Raw genomic sequence first — 15,577 nt, forward strand, 5'->3', positions numbered from 1 at the left:
TGGGGGTAAGGCAGGAGATTGGGGCTGAGAGGAAAAGTGGACCAACTATGATGAAATGGCGGAGTGGACTGGATCGGTCAAATGGCCTAATTCTGCTCCTGAATCTTATGGTTTTGAAGTAGAAATATTAACAATATTGAGGAGAGAACTTACAGTGCATATGTGAAGCAACATGGAAAGGAAATACAAGGAATGAGTTGGGGGCAATTGAGAAGGTTAAAAGAGCAATGAAGCATGGGCAATGAAACAAAGAAATAAAGCAAAAAGAAAACACAACCAGAGACTGAGAGAAAGGGAAGAGTAAAAGCTAAATGAGGGGTGATGCTGAGAGAAATCGTTTCATTGTGGTGGTACGTTTTCATCCATAGCCCAATTTTTTCCACGGACGGCGAGACGCCGCGGTTCTGGATTTTACCTCACCTGCGTTCCAGGTGTGCGCTCTGCCGTGGGACGTCCGAGCACCGCCGCTAGGGGGCGCGATTCAGCGAGGACCGTGTCCCTGCTCAGATGCGAAGCAGTGACGTGAGGGAGGGAGGGAGGAGGGAGGAGGGAGGGAGGAGTGAACGTAGTGAAGTCTGAGGAGCCGGGCGGACAAACGCGAGTTCCGTCGGAGCGCAAGGTTGAACAGACAACTACCTGCAGGCTGCAGCTACTTGGCTAAAAGTCTGTTGGCAACCCAGCACTGCCTTCATGTTCATCCATCGCCCGGTGATAGTTGCGAACTCAGGTAAGTTCCTCCAGACCCTTAGGTTTGCATGGTGTTAGGCTGCGAATAATTCTATTTGTTTTACATATTCGAATGTAACATTACGACAATGCGCTGAGAATTGGAAGATTACGAACAGAGAGAGAACTTTAAGGCGAGTTGGTTGTATTAACTTTCATATTCGCAGTCGACGAAGTATACGGTCTAGGGACATACTAACATTTAACGAGGTCGGTTTAAAATGTTCTCGCTACGAATAAGAACAGTTATCGAGCAGATTATCATTGTATAATGTACAACACTTTCAACACAGTTTTACAAATTGAATGTTTTGTTACTTTTTAACATGTAGAGCAAATATCATTTAACCTTTTAAATGCCAATTCTCGTTTCATTCTCTCAAACTGAATGCTTTAAAAGCTCGCGATTTTTTTTCATATTTTAATGCAGAGTTCAACACATGGTGATATGTCATACTTTTATTATTTTAAATAAATCTGTACTCAAATAATATTAGATGTGTACTTTGTGGTTAACTAGACAGTAATTGTTTTGGTTAAAGTAGGTAAACTAAATCTGTAACAAGATTGATTAAACCAAAAATTGCAATACTTCTCCAAAACATACACCTAAACTAGAAATGAAGACACTATCTGACCACTATTTAGATATGTGCTTTCAGTAAAGACACATGCAAGAACACTAAAGAGGGAAAACTATTATCTTCCCATGTAAAACAAATAATCAACATTATCCAGTTGAGCAAAACTCTCCTCCAAGTAAATAAAGCAGTGATCCTAAAAAGAATAGAATTATACTGTATTTAGTAAATGAATCGTAACATGGTTACAGTGTGGCTCCCAATAAGAAGCTTCATGGTACAGTAATCATTTTCATTATTGTAATGTTATTTTAATATTATGTGCAATGAAGTACAATGTTACAGTCCATTATACTTCTACCTGTCTTGTTTACTTTATGATGGCTAATTTGTTTCAGCTGTCCGTTAACAATTTTAAAAAATCAGTATTCCTGCCAATACATCAATTTCAAGTAAAGCTGTTAAAAATTCACTCTTAAGGCTGTCCAAAAATCTAAGTGGTATAGGCCACAGTTTTGTAATTTCAGATACCCCAGTACTGAGAGATGTCAATCAGAAGCAGTTTTATTGTTTTTTGGTGGAAATGGGGAGAGGCAGAAAATCACAGGGCTTTGCTGTGCTTGAATTATCCTTAATCGTTTTACAGTAAATCCAGTGCAAATTTATTCATAAACTTTAATTTGGACTGAAGAGATGGAGAAAATCATGTCAATAGAAGCACAAAATATGTTAAAACATGTAACCAAATTAAGCAATACACTACTAATTCCACTTTTATCTTTCACATATAATTTACAAAAGCATGCTAAGAAAAACAATATTTTTACAACTTGGCATAAACTCAAAATAACTTGCATCAATCTTATTTAGGGGCCTTTAAGACATTCTTAGGCACATTTTTTTTTTAGAAAAATGGAGGGCTCTGTGGGAGGGAAGAGTTAGATTAATCTTAGAGTGGGTTAAAAGTAAATTAAGAGGTTAGCAGAACACTGTGGGCTGAAGGGCCTGTACTGTGCTGTAATATTCTCTCTCCTATTTTGTTGAATGATATTTTCCAGCATGTGTAAGGACTGGAATACTGAACGTCCTTGGATACAATGAAGCTGAAAAAGTAATAGATAAATTAAGAACACATTCCAGTTGTACTTTATTTAAAAGCTTTTGTAGTTTTTAATATGTGTTTACAGGACTTGTAGCCACAAAACTCTGTGGAAATTTAGGATGTACAGCAAGTAAGTTATTATCTGCATTATATTTGAGGAAGGCCCTCCATTGGTCAGGGTCAGCCAAGGATATTGCATCCAAGTTCTTTACGTGTCAATACACAACCAATACACAAACCAGGGCAGTACGACATGAGAGCAAGCTGTTAACCATGCAGCAGGCTCCTCCTATACATGACAGCTAATAAATCCAAAGGAACGACAGGCCAATACAGTCCGGCGCCAGTAGCATTGCAGGAGTCGCCATTCCGTGTAGATTTCAACGTGGCGCCTCCCTGGGAACTCCAGCTCTGGATTTGTTCCTCAAGGTTCACTTCCAAAGCCTTCCACGAGTGTGTGTGTGTTTCTGTAAAGCAGTGGAGGTTTGGCAAAGCAGAGTTTTCCTCTGCATCATATTGAATACTGTTTAAAATACTATGTTACATTAATTACTATGTCAAAGAAACAGGAAATTTACAACACAAGAGGCTTATCAGTCCAGAATATTTATGTTGGTCGAAAGACAAATGCTAGTCTAATTCCATTTTACAGCATTGGTCTATAAACATGCAAGTGGTGGCTCTTCAAATTTACATCAAAGGTCTTGAAAGTGTAATGGGAGTTTCTGCTTGTACCAGTCTTCCAGGCAGGAAATCTCAGGTTCTTTCCACTCTTACTTGTAAAAGGTTTTTCCACATCTCACCTCTCCACAAATTAAGTATATGCCCCTGGTTTTTGGCCACTCTTAAGGAAATAAGTGCCCCCTACTTACTCTATCCAGGCCCTTTATAATTTTATACTTTCAATCAAATTCTCCTGTGTTCCAAAGAAAACAGAGCTTACCTAATTCTTCTTAATCGCTACAATTTCCTGTCCAATTAATACCCTCAAATCTCCACTGCACCTCACTGGCATAATTACATCCTGTAATATAATGACTAGAACCATTTGCAATGATAAAACGGTTTATTATTGTCACATGTGGAGAGACACAGTGAAAATATTTGTCTTGCATTCCATCTGTACCACACACTGAGGTACTAAATGGGAAGACAATAACAGTGCAGAATAGAACATTGCAGTTACAGACAAAATGCAGGGAGACAATACAGTGCAATTCTCTTAGGAGATGGATTATAAGGTCAGGAGTCCATTTTGTCATTCTGGTGGGTCATTCAGTAGTCTTATGACAATAGGATAGAAGCTGTCCTTCAGTCTGATATATGCTTTCAGCCTTTTGTATTTTATACCCAATGGAGGGGGAAGAGGAGAGAATGTTCAGCATGGGAGGGGTTCTTTGATTGTGTTGGTTGCTTTATCAAACAGCAAGACTTGGATGGCAGTTTAGTTTCCATCCTGCATTCGTAAGTCTCTACAGTTTCTGATGGTCTCATGCAGAGCTATTGCTAAACCAAGCTATGATGCATCTAGATGTGATGCTCCCTGTGCTGCTACTATTGTTGATATTCATCAAACAGCAGAATCACAAAATGGTTATCGCACAGGAGATCCTTTGGACTGTTGCCCCCCACCCCATGCTGGAGAAATGCAGATGGTCCCAAGCCCCTGCATCTGGGAAGTTCGTTTTCCTTTCCGATACTTGTCCAACTCCTTTTAAATGAGAGAATTGAACTGCTACCCCTGGCAGTCCATTCCAGTTCCTAAATACATAATACACCACACGTACACACGTCACTCTTGATTCTTGTACTAATCACCTCATGACCCTTTCTTCTTGTTCTCTCAGCCAAATGGAAAGTGTTTCCATCCATAAATCCTTTTAGTACCTGCTCTGTTGGAAGGAGGACAGTACCAACTTCTCCAGTTTATCCATTTAACTAAAATTCCTCATTCCTACAATCATTTTGGTAAGTCTCTTCACCTATGTTAAAGCCTTTCCAACCTTTCTAAAGTGGGATCCTAGAGCTGGGCACTGTGCAATTGTAGCTGAATCAGTTTTTTTTACTAATGATCATGACTTTCCCAATATTGAACTCCATACGTTTATTTATGAACTCCAGGTTTCCAAGTGCGTTTTTCTTCCCCCCCCCCCCCATTTCTCATTTTTCCTATTCTACCAGCATGTCCGTATCTCCTATTCTGTTGTTCTCCTCCTCACAGTTAACCACACCTGTAATTAATGACATTTGGAAATGTTGGCCTCAACACCAGAGACGGTCATTAAAGTACATTAACAAGAGTGGTGACCATGGTACCAATTCTTTAGGAATGCCACAGAGCAATCCCTCAAAACAAAAAAAAACACGATATTCAGTCAAAGTTCTAACTCTATTGCTGCAGTACATTTTTTTTTATTACTTTCTGTCTTGTTGACAAATCTAGTATGTGGCACCTTATCAAGTGCCTTTTGAAATTTCCTATCTGTATATCACATCAACTGCACTACTCTCATTGACTATGCCTGCACAATCTGACCCTAATTATTTTTTTGTTGAAGTCTGCGTAGTAAGGTTATACTGACGTGCGTAGTTTCTGGAGACAGAACAGCTGTCAGAGCAGCCAGGAGAAGCTTTGTCTTAGACATCAAAAGGGCAAAGTCAACCCACACATAGAAAATTCATGGACACCGGTCCACTAACGATCCCCGCCATATGTGGCTGGGCAGCAAGGCCATCACTGACTACACAACAAAAATAGCATCAACTGTGCTGGTGCTGCTTCCCTCCCTAATGATCGAAACAACTTTGATCCTGCGACTGAGTGCCAGGCACAAAAGCTACCCCCTCCCATGTGAGCAGCCACTGTCTATAACAGCAGCACACGTGAGAAGGACTCTGCAGAGAAACAAACACTGTAAAACAGCTGAGCCAGACATAATCCCAAACTGAATACTCAGGAAATATGCACACCAACTCACAGACATCTTCAACACTTCAATTGTCCAGGCTGCTGTCCCCACCATCAGCCCTGTACCAAAAAACTCTACACCTTCTGAACTAAACGACTAATGCTTGGTGGCATTGACACCAATCATCATGAAGTTCTTTGAACAGATGGTAATGGCACATATCAAAACTCAGTTCCTGCCACATTTGGACACTCATCAATTTGTTCGCCAACAGAACCACCCTATGACAGATGCCCTGACACAGCTAGAAAACGAGGACACTTATGTCAGAATGCTGTTTCTGGATTTCAGTTCAATGTTTAACACTATTGTCCCACAGAACCTGGTGAGCATACTCCAACTCATCAGTCAAAACACACCACTGTGCAACTGGGTGGTGGATTTCCTAACCAACAGAGCTCAGATAGTGAGAATGCTCCTCCCTCCCTGTTATTCTCAACATGGGAGCCCCCCCACCCCTCACCGCAGGGCTGTGCTGAGCCCAATGCTCACACATGACTGCATGGCCAAACACTGGAGTGATTATCATCAAGTTCGTCAATGACATGATAATTGAAGGGCTCATCGCTAACAACAATGAGATGGCCTCCAGAGAGGAGATGAAAGGGCTTGAGGTCTGGTGCCAGGCCAATAACCTCTTTCTCAGTGTCAGGAAGTCAAAGGAGATGGTGATTAACTTCCTGAGAACTCACAGCACTCACTCCTCTCTTTACATCGGTGGTACAGCAGTGGAAACTGTGAGCAGTTTCTAACTCCACGGAGTGCACACCTCACACGTGCTCTCATGGTCCCAGAACACAATCAGGAAAGCTCGTCAATGTTTCTGCGTTATCAGGGGGGTGAAGAGAGCTGGACCGTGCACATCTGTACTCGCATCTTTCTACAGGGGTGCCACAGAGAGCTTCCTAAGGTGCTGCGCCACTGCTTGGTATGGAATAGTGAGGTGGCAGTGCGCTTGGACTCGGTGGCCTAACCAAATCTGTAATTGTTTGACCTTTATGTTTTTTCCATGATTGCAAGACACTGCTGGATATAAAAAAAGAATCAAGTACTGGTACTGAAGGTCCACCCCATCAGCAAATTGCTCAATTACAATGGAAATGGACTTGTTGTGTTGGCATCTGGACTTTTTGCGCACCGTTATTGTGCTGAAGCAGAGCGCAATGGTTGCCTTGGATGCTTTTCTTGTGACTGTAGTATAAAATACTGTGAGTCCAATTCACTGAGTCATTGGCGAAATGAACGTCAGGAGTGCTGCATTGCCTGTGTTCCGTGGACAAAGCCCTCTTGCCATGGTGTCGCCTGTTGTAGCTGTCGATGCTGAGGCAGTGTGGAAGAGAGCAGAGGCCTCTTTGGGGGTCCTGGAGTCAGATATGAGTTGGGGGCTAGTGCCTCCCATTCGTGCTGCCCTCTAGTGTTCACTCAGTGGAAGAACAGGCTGGACCAGGGCAACATCCCATGTACCATTAATCTACAAGTCATGCCACTTAGGGACTTGAGCTATGTGTTTTTTTTTGGAACTGTATGACTATGTTTTTTGGATATCATAATCATATATACTACGTGCTGTAGTCACTGTGTTTTGCACCTTGGGCCTGGAGGAACGCTGTTTTGTTTGGCTATATTCATGTATGGTTGAATGATGATTAAGCCTGAGCTTGAACTTGAAGCTGCACCGTGGAGGACAGGAAACTGTACAACAGGTAGTCAAACTGCCCAATGTGTTACTAACGCCGGTCTACCCATCATCAAGGACATGTATTCTGAAAGGTGCTGGAAAAGGGCCGGTTGTGTCATGGAGAACCTCACCCACCCTGCTCGTGGACTGCTTGTGCCATTCTCATTGGGAGGGGACTACATAGCATTCAGACTCAAAAACAACTACATTCCCCAAGCAGTAAGGCTAATCAACACCTCCACCCACTTTCTCACCCCTCCACACCCCAACCAGTCACCTTTTGTACAGATGTCCCTGTGCCTAGTTTCACATTATAGACATACACAAAATAGCTTATATGCATAGATGGATTGTATTTATATTCATTCTGCTCTTTATCTAATTGATCTTATCGTGCTGCATTGGATCTGGAGTAACAATTCATTATTTTTACACTTGTGTACTGGAAGTGACATTGAACAATCTTGAATCTTAGATTCATCTGAGCACACTTTTTGCTTGAAAAACAAAAAAGCTTTTGTAATTTTCTAGTCCTCAGATAACACCCCCAAATCTATTGATGTTTGGAACATTGATCTTGGCCTCTGCAACTTGGAAGAAGTAGAGGCAAAGTTAAAAGATATTTGAACAGACAAATAGATGGGGGAATTTCAGAGGGGCATGGGTCAAACAGAATTAGCTTAGATGGGCTTCTTGGTCAGAATGGATGAGTTGGTTAGAAAGGCCTGATTCCATGTTGTATAACTTCAGAACCATAACTAACTCTCCACAGCTACCATCGATGCATCCCATCTGGGCCAAAATTAAAAGTTCAAAGTAAATTTATTATTAAAATACATTGTCTGTAAAAAAAAAAAAAAAAAAAAAAAAAAAAAAAAAAAAAAAAAGTATTCACCTCTCCCCCCCCCCCCCCCCGGAAGTTTTCATGTTTTATTGTTTTACAACATTGAATCACATATTTTTTGACACTGATCCACAGAAAAAGACTCCTTTGTGCCAAAGTGAAAACAGATCTCTACAAATTGATCTGAATTAATTACAAACAAAAAAAACATAAAATAATCAATTGCATCAGCATTTGCCCTCTTCAAGTCAGTATTTAGTAGATGCACCTTTGGCAGCAATTACAGCCTTGAGTCTGTGTGGATAAGTCTCTATCAGCTTTGCATATTTGGACACTGCAATTTTTCCCCATTCATCTTTACAAAACTGTTCAAGCTCTGTCAGATTGCATGGACAGCCCTTTGAGTGAACAGCCCTTTTCAAGTTCAGCCACAAATTCTCAATTGGATTGCGGTCTGGACTCTGACTTGGCCGCTCTAGGGCATTAATTTTGGGGTTTTTTAAGCCATTGCTATGTAGCTTTGGCTTTGAGCTTGGGGCCATTGTCTTGCTGGAAAATAAATCTTCTCCCAAGTCACAGTTCTCTTGCAGACTGCATCAGGTTTTCCTCCAGGATTTCCCTGTATTTTGCTGCATTCATTTCACCCTCTACCCTCACAAGCCTTCCAGGACCTGCTGCAGTGAAGCATCCCCACAGCATGATGCAGCCACCACCATGCTTCATGGTAGGGTTGGCATGGTTTTGATGATGTTTGGCATTTGGCATTTAGTCTGATGGCCCAAAAACTCAATTTTGGTTTTGCCAGACTACAGAACCTTCTTCCAGCTGACTTCAGAGTCTCCCTTGTGCCTTCTGGTAAACTCTAGCCAAGATTTCATTTGAGCTTTTTTCAACTGTGGCTTTCTCTTTGCCACTCTCCATGAAGCTGCAACTGGTGAAGTACCTGGGCAACAGTTGTTGTATGCACAGTTTCTTCCATCTCAGCCACTGAAACTCGTAACTCCTCCAGAATTGTCACAGGTCTCTTGGTGGTCTCCCTTCACTAGTCACTTCTTGCACGGTCACTCAGTTTTTGAGGACAACCTGCTCTAGGCAGTTTTACAGCTGTGCCATGTTCTTTCCATTTCTTGATGATTGACTTAAAATGTACTCCAAGGGATAATCAGTGACTTAGAAATTTTCTTGTATGCATCCCCTGACTTGTGCTTTCCAATTACCTTTACACAGAGTTGCTTGGAGCATTCTTTTGTCCTTGTTGTGTAGTTTTTGCCAGGATACTGACTCACCAGCAGTTTGATTTCCAGATACAGGTGTATTTTTACTACAATCAATTGTAACACCTTGACTACACACAGGTCTCCAAAAACAGATCTCCATTTAACTAATTATGTGACTTCTAGAACCAATTTGCTGCACCAGTGATGATTTGGTGTGTCATATTAAAGGGGGGGGGGTGAATATTTATGCAATCGATTATTTTGTGTTTTATATTTGTAATTAATTTGGACCACTTTGTAGAAATCTGTTTTCATTTTGACACAGAAGAGTCATTTTCTGTTGATCAGTGTCCAAAAAAAAGCAAAATTAAGTCCACTGTGATTCAATATTGTAAAACAATAAAATGAGAATTTCCAAGGGGGGGTGAATACTTTTTATAGGCACCATATGTCACCATATATGACCCTGAGATTCCTTTTTTTGCAGGCATTCTTAATAAGTCTAATAACTATAATAGAATCAATGAAAGGCTACACCAACAGGATAGACGACCAGTGTGCAAAAGACAACGAGGGTTAGTTGGGGCACACTTTGAGAGAATTAAAATAGAGCTGCCCTGCCCTTTTGCTCCGCTTGGTGTTGCTGCTGAGGCTGGCCATGTGCATGCATCGTGGTGTCACGTCCCAATTTCCATGATGGCGGATCGGCTCTCGGGTGAAAGCGGGGCTGTTGATTTTGGCGAGTGAGCAATTTTAAACGAATATATAACCCTGAACTTTGCCTGCATTCTGTAAGTTAGAGCATTTTAAGTGGATTTAGCCAAAAAAAAGTGCCGCTGTAATGCACCATTTGCGCTATTTGGAGGTCACAAACAGACAGAGAGAGCAGGAGAGTTTTAGTAGTATATAGAATTTAAGCTATATCTTCATCCCAAGATCTCATTGTCCTCCTACACGACTTAGTGTATTGACTGAGGTTCTTCCATTGCTATTTTTCTAACATCTGATCACAATTTGTTTTCCTGTAGTCCAAAGCTTTCTTCTTACTTGTCAAAAATATAGTTCATTTTTGTATCATTTACAAACATTTTAATCCTGGGCTGTAAAGTTACCATTACTATAAATCACTGAAAACAATGAACAGAGTACTGCGTTCTGTGGAACCCTACTGACAACAGCCTTCCAGTCCATTTTTTCCAGCACTGAGCCAGTTTTGGATCGAGCTTTGCTCTCTGATCCCAGAAGCTTTTACTTTTTTAACCAGTCTGCCATATGGAACCGTTTCAGAACCTTGCTCAAAATTACTTAAATATTAACACACTGCCCTCATTGACTCTTTGTTTTTCTCCTCAAGAAATGCAATCAAGGTTGTCAAACACAGTATTCCCTTAACAAATGGATACTGACTGACCCAGATTAATCTATGACTCTCCGAGTGAAGATTTATTCTCTTCCTTGGAAAAGATTCTGATACATTGCAGTGGCGGGCAATGACACTGGCCTGTCATTACCCTTTCCTCCCTTTTGAAACAATGCTACAACATGAGCAGGCCTCTAATCCACGAAGGCTGAGAGGTTTGAAAAATTGTGATTAAAAGCCTTTATGATATTCTCCCTTGTGTTTTTATAGCACAGTTAGAATGTGAATTACTTCTTCCAGCAGACACACACCTGGATACCCTTTTCCCTCCACACCATCCAAAATTCGCCCTTGCCTGGGTTATGCATTTCTTTCAGGCTTGACAAGGTATCCACTTTCAAAGAAATTAAACACCTTAACTCTTCCTCCATAGTAGATGCAGTATATTCTGTCCAATTGTCTTATAAACTACATAAATCTAAATGGGGAAAATATTTGTATAGATATTTCAATAACTTCCACTGAACTACATCAGGAATTGTTTTTGTCCAGCAAAAGAACAGTTCTAACTCAGTACAAAATTAACACAAATGAATGACAGAAATTGATTTCAAAAACATCCCATATTTTTGCCTGTCGGCATCTTCAGAACTAGGTTTTGAAGATTAGGGAGAGATACTGTGCATCTTCTATTTACATTAACTTGCTATTTATTGTCTATATAATCCCCGGTGAACCCTTAATGCATTTTACATGGAACAGCCGAGACCATAGGTCTCTCCATGACTATAGAAACTTAGAAAACCTACAGCACAATACAGGCCTTTCAGCCAACAATGCTGTGCCGAACATGTCCTTACTTTAGAAATTACCTAGGGTTACCCATAGCTTTCTATTTTTCTAAGCTCCACGAACCTATCCAGTCGTCTCTTAAGAGAACCTATCGTATCCTCCTCCACCTCTGTCACCGGCAGCCCATTCCAAGCACTCACCACTCTCTGCGTAAACAACAACAACTTGCCCCTGACATCTCCTCTATACTGACTTCCATGTACCTTAAAACTGTCCCCTCTCGTGTTGGCCATTTTAGCCCTGGGGGGAAAAGCCTCTGACTATCCACACGATCAATGCCTCTCATCATCTTATTCACATCTATTAGGTCACCTCTCATCCTCTGTCACTCCAAAGAGAAAAGGCCAAGTTCACTCAAATTATTCTCATAAGGCATCTCTCCAATCCAAGCAACATCCCTGTAAATCTCCTCTACACCCTTTCTATGGTTTCCACATCTTTCCTGTAGAGAGGTGACCAGAACTGAGCACAGTACTCCAAGTGGGGTCTGACCAGAGTCCTATATAGCTGTAACATTACTTCTTGGCTCTTGAACTCAGTCCCATGGTTGATGAAGGCCAATGCACCGTATGCCTTAACCACGCAGTCAATCTGCACTGCAGCTTTGAGTGTCCTATGGACTCAGACCCCAAGATCCCTCTGATTCTCCACACTGCCAAGAGTCTTACCATTAATACTATATTCTGCCATTATAGTTGACCTACCAAAATGAATCACTCACACTTATCTGGGTTGAACTCCATCTTACCACTTCTCAGCCCAGTTTTGCATCCTATTAATGTCCTGCTGTAACCTCTGACAGCCCGCCACACTGTTCACAGCACCTCCAACCTTTGTGTCATCAGCAAATTTACTAACCTATCCCTCCACTTCCTCATCCAGGTTATTTATAAACATATTCCTGGGGCACACCACTGGTCACTGACCTCCGTGCAGAATATGACCCGTTTACAACCACTCTTTGACTTCTGTGGAGAGGCCAATTCTGGATCCACAAAGCAACTTACTCCTTACTTTCTCAATAAGCCTTGCATGGGGTACCTTACCGAATGCCTTGCTTAAAGCCATATATACTACATCTACTACTCTACCTTCATCAATGTATTTAGTCACATCCTTAAAAAATTCAATTGGGCTTGTAAGGCATAACCTGCCTTTGCCAAAGCCATGCTGACTATTCCTAGTTATATTCTGCCTCTCCAAATGTTCATAAATCCTGCCTCTCAGGATCTTCTCCATCAACTTACCAACCACTGAAGTAAGACTCATTGGTCTATAATTTCCTGGGCTATCTCTACTCCCTTTCTTGACTATCATGATATTAATTCATTATAGTTCCCTAAAAAGTATGATTTTGGAGCGGATTGAGATGGTCTTTTCTGTGCTTCTCTTTAGTAGAAGCATGCAACGCTGCATTCATCTGTGTAAGAATGTGTTAAATCTTCCAATGACCAACCAGTAACCCAAACACCCTTTAGAGTATACTGTTTCTTCCAGCATGTCCCTGCATTCATTCTTCCAACATCAGGTCATCTCCCAGTTGACTGCTGTGATTCCTTCTATTTATAGGTGACCGTCTCCAGCCCTAAATAAGCTCAACAGTCAGTGAGGCTCTGTCCCTGTACACTGTTATTGCAAGCCAGCCAGACAGACAGCCCTAGATGGAGCAGCACTTCCGTACATTTGCTTCCTATCCTTCCGAGCAGTAGAGAACAAGGATTTCAGAGCAGCATGAAAGAAACCTTGTACATCTGCTGCAGTGCTGCCACTGGGATTGACCAAACAAACAGCTAGGGTACTGGATAGGATGCCAATCAAGCAAACTGCTCTATGCAGGATAATATCAAATCCCTTAAAATACCTTGAGGCGGAACTCATCCATTCCGGTGCAAAGGATTCCACCTTGCCCTTAGATGGCTTGCAAATAGTAGAAAGACTTTGGGGACTCAAACAGGTGAGTTATTTTAAAGTGGAATAGCTAGTCTGTGACATGCTCTTGTGATCAAAGTATTTTCACTGGAGAATGCCAGGATGTCAATGTTGGAGAACTGATCATGACAATCTTGCTAAATGATGGAAGAAACTGATAAAGAAACTCCCAAGTTGGAGACAGTTATTGCTTGGTAGTTGTGCACCTTGAACTTTGTCATATTAGTTTAAACAGAAACTTGCTCGAAACCTTGCTATATGCTGTTAATACATAATTGACTTATTCCAATAGTGTTTTATACTTCATAGCTCCAGCACTACTTTCCTCTCCTTTGTCCTCATTATTTTCCTTCTCTTTATATCATCTCCAGACAAATTATCTGTAGGTCTTCCCCACCCTCTCTTAGCCAACACCACAGCAACCTTTTGTCATTTGAACTCCCTTGGTTTTGACCCTACCACAGACTTTTCCATTGTAGTCTTGGCCCCTCTCTCTTACCTGATGATAAGTGATTAATCTGACATGTGAATAGTGTATCTCCTGCACAGATTTTGCCAAAACCTCTATTTCTTGCATGTCCTAGTTAGGAATTAGAAATCCAGGGGCTAGGTATAGGCCCTCTGTTCGAAAGCGCCTCATTCTACTTTGAGGCTCTGACCTCTGATCCTAGCCTCTCCCACTATTGAAGCATCCTCTCCATGTCCACTCTATCTAGGTCTTTCAATGTTTAGTCGGTTTCAGTGTGATCATCCTCAATCTTCTAAGCACTAGCAAGCACAGGCCCCAAGCCATCAAACACTCCTCATGTGTTTCATTCCCAGAATCATTCTTGTAAACCTCCTCTGGACCTTCTCCAATGCCAGCACATCCTTTCCTAGATATGAAGCCCAAAACTGCTCACAGTACTCCAATGCTTTTAAAGCCACAGTATTACATCCTTGTCCACTGGAAATGAATGCCAACACTGCACCTGCATTCTTTGCTACCACCTCAGCCTGCAAGTTATCCTTTGGAGAATCCTACACTATGACTCGCAAGCATGTTTGCACCCCTAATTTATGAATATGCTTCCCATTTAGAAAATAAACAGGGAGCCTTTCTACCTTCTAGCAAAGTTTCTGACTGTACACATCCCTGCTAGTGTATTCTATCTGCCACTTCTTTGACCATTCTCTGAGAATCCTTATGGTAATCTCAAGATAGTTACATAAAACAGTACAGCTATGTTAAATGTTGTTGATCTTACTCATAAACATTAAAATTTCTTTGGGGAGTATATATAATAATTAATCAAGAGTTAATGATTCTCTGTGCCTTTACATTCATTTTATGATGTTGATAATATATTTCCAGAGGCAAAAAGTCTGAGGATGAAACAAAAGGACGTGCCCCAGCAAATAGTCTGAGTAACTATATCCAACTGTCAGTGTGCAAAACCATCAATCTCACCATCTTCAGACACTCGTACATTCCAGGCCAACAGGCTTGTACTTTCATATAAAAGTCCGCAGGCTGGAATATGATGGAAATCTGGTGGGTGGGTGCACTTTGTCTCATAAGGGAGAAGCTTGGATTGGAACAATTTAGCCAATCCATATTTCCTCCAAAATGGTTGCTTTAACATACTGATCTTTTTGTGACAAATTTATGCTTGGAATTTGTGATTCAGTTAAGAAAAGTAAAGTATTAATCTTGATCTTTAAAGAGAAAAATTTTTTGATGTTTATGTGAAGTCTGAGAGTAATAATAATCTTGAATGAACTATGTTCATGTGTGATACACTTCTTCAGTTGTTAATTTCCAAAGACGAACATCCAAAGTATAGTTTACATTGCATTTAATCAATTATGTACAGCAATAATATGCAAAATTGATACTGGATTTATTAAATGAATTAACAAAGATTACATAAAAATATTTCACTTTACTACTTTTTAAAAAAAAAAATCTGATGTGCCTAAACATTTTTCTTAAAGCAAGTAAAGTATGAAGTATTTCAGATATCTATTTGTTCAATCTTGTCAACTCTGTTCTACCACAGGAAAGAAATGTTATTTTAATTATAGCTAACAAACTTGGCAGATGATAGATTTTTTAATCTGTTCAGCTTTATAGTACTCCATACATGAAAAGCTTTCATCTTTTTCTTTAGGGTATTAAAAAAATGTAAGCTCCATACAAAAGTTTTAGGTTTTACAGACACAAGAAAAATTGTTGGGCTGATTTTACTATTTAATTTGTACTAGAACTTCTATGTTAAAAAAAGTTAAATAGAATTTTATGTAGCTTCTGTAAATGCGTATTGTGCCCCAGAGACT

At 40.7% G+C, this 15,577-nt stretch overlaps 1 protein-coding gene across 2 annotated transcripts in view; it reads left to right on the plus strand.

Annotated features, from left to right (window-relative positions):
- The first annotated feature begins 588 nt into the window (after positions 1 to 588).
- Positions 589 to 15,577, plus strand: part of edar (ectodysplasin A receptor) — an 83,200-nt gene continuing 68,211 nt past the window's right edge. For both annotated transcript variants that reach the window (XM_059964356.1, XM_059964357.1), the window contains exon 1: positions 589 to 727. The gene's annotated coding sequence lies outside the window, so the exon portion shown is untranslated. The remainder of the gene's footprint in view (positions 728 to 15,577) is intronic.

Source organism: Hypanus sabinus, chromosome 3 (assembly GCF_030144855.1).
Source record: "Hypanus sabinus isolate sHypSab1 chromosome 3, sHypSab1.hap1, whole genome shotgun sequence".
Classification (NCBI taxonomy): domain Eukaryota; kingdom Metazoa; phylum Chordata; class Chondrichthyes; order Myliobatiformes; family Dasyatidae; genus Hypanus; species Hypanus sabinus.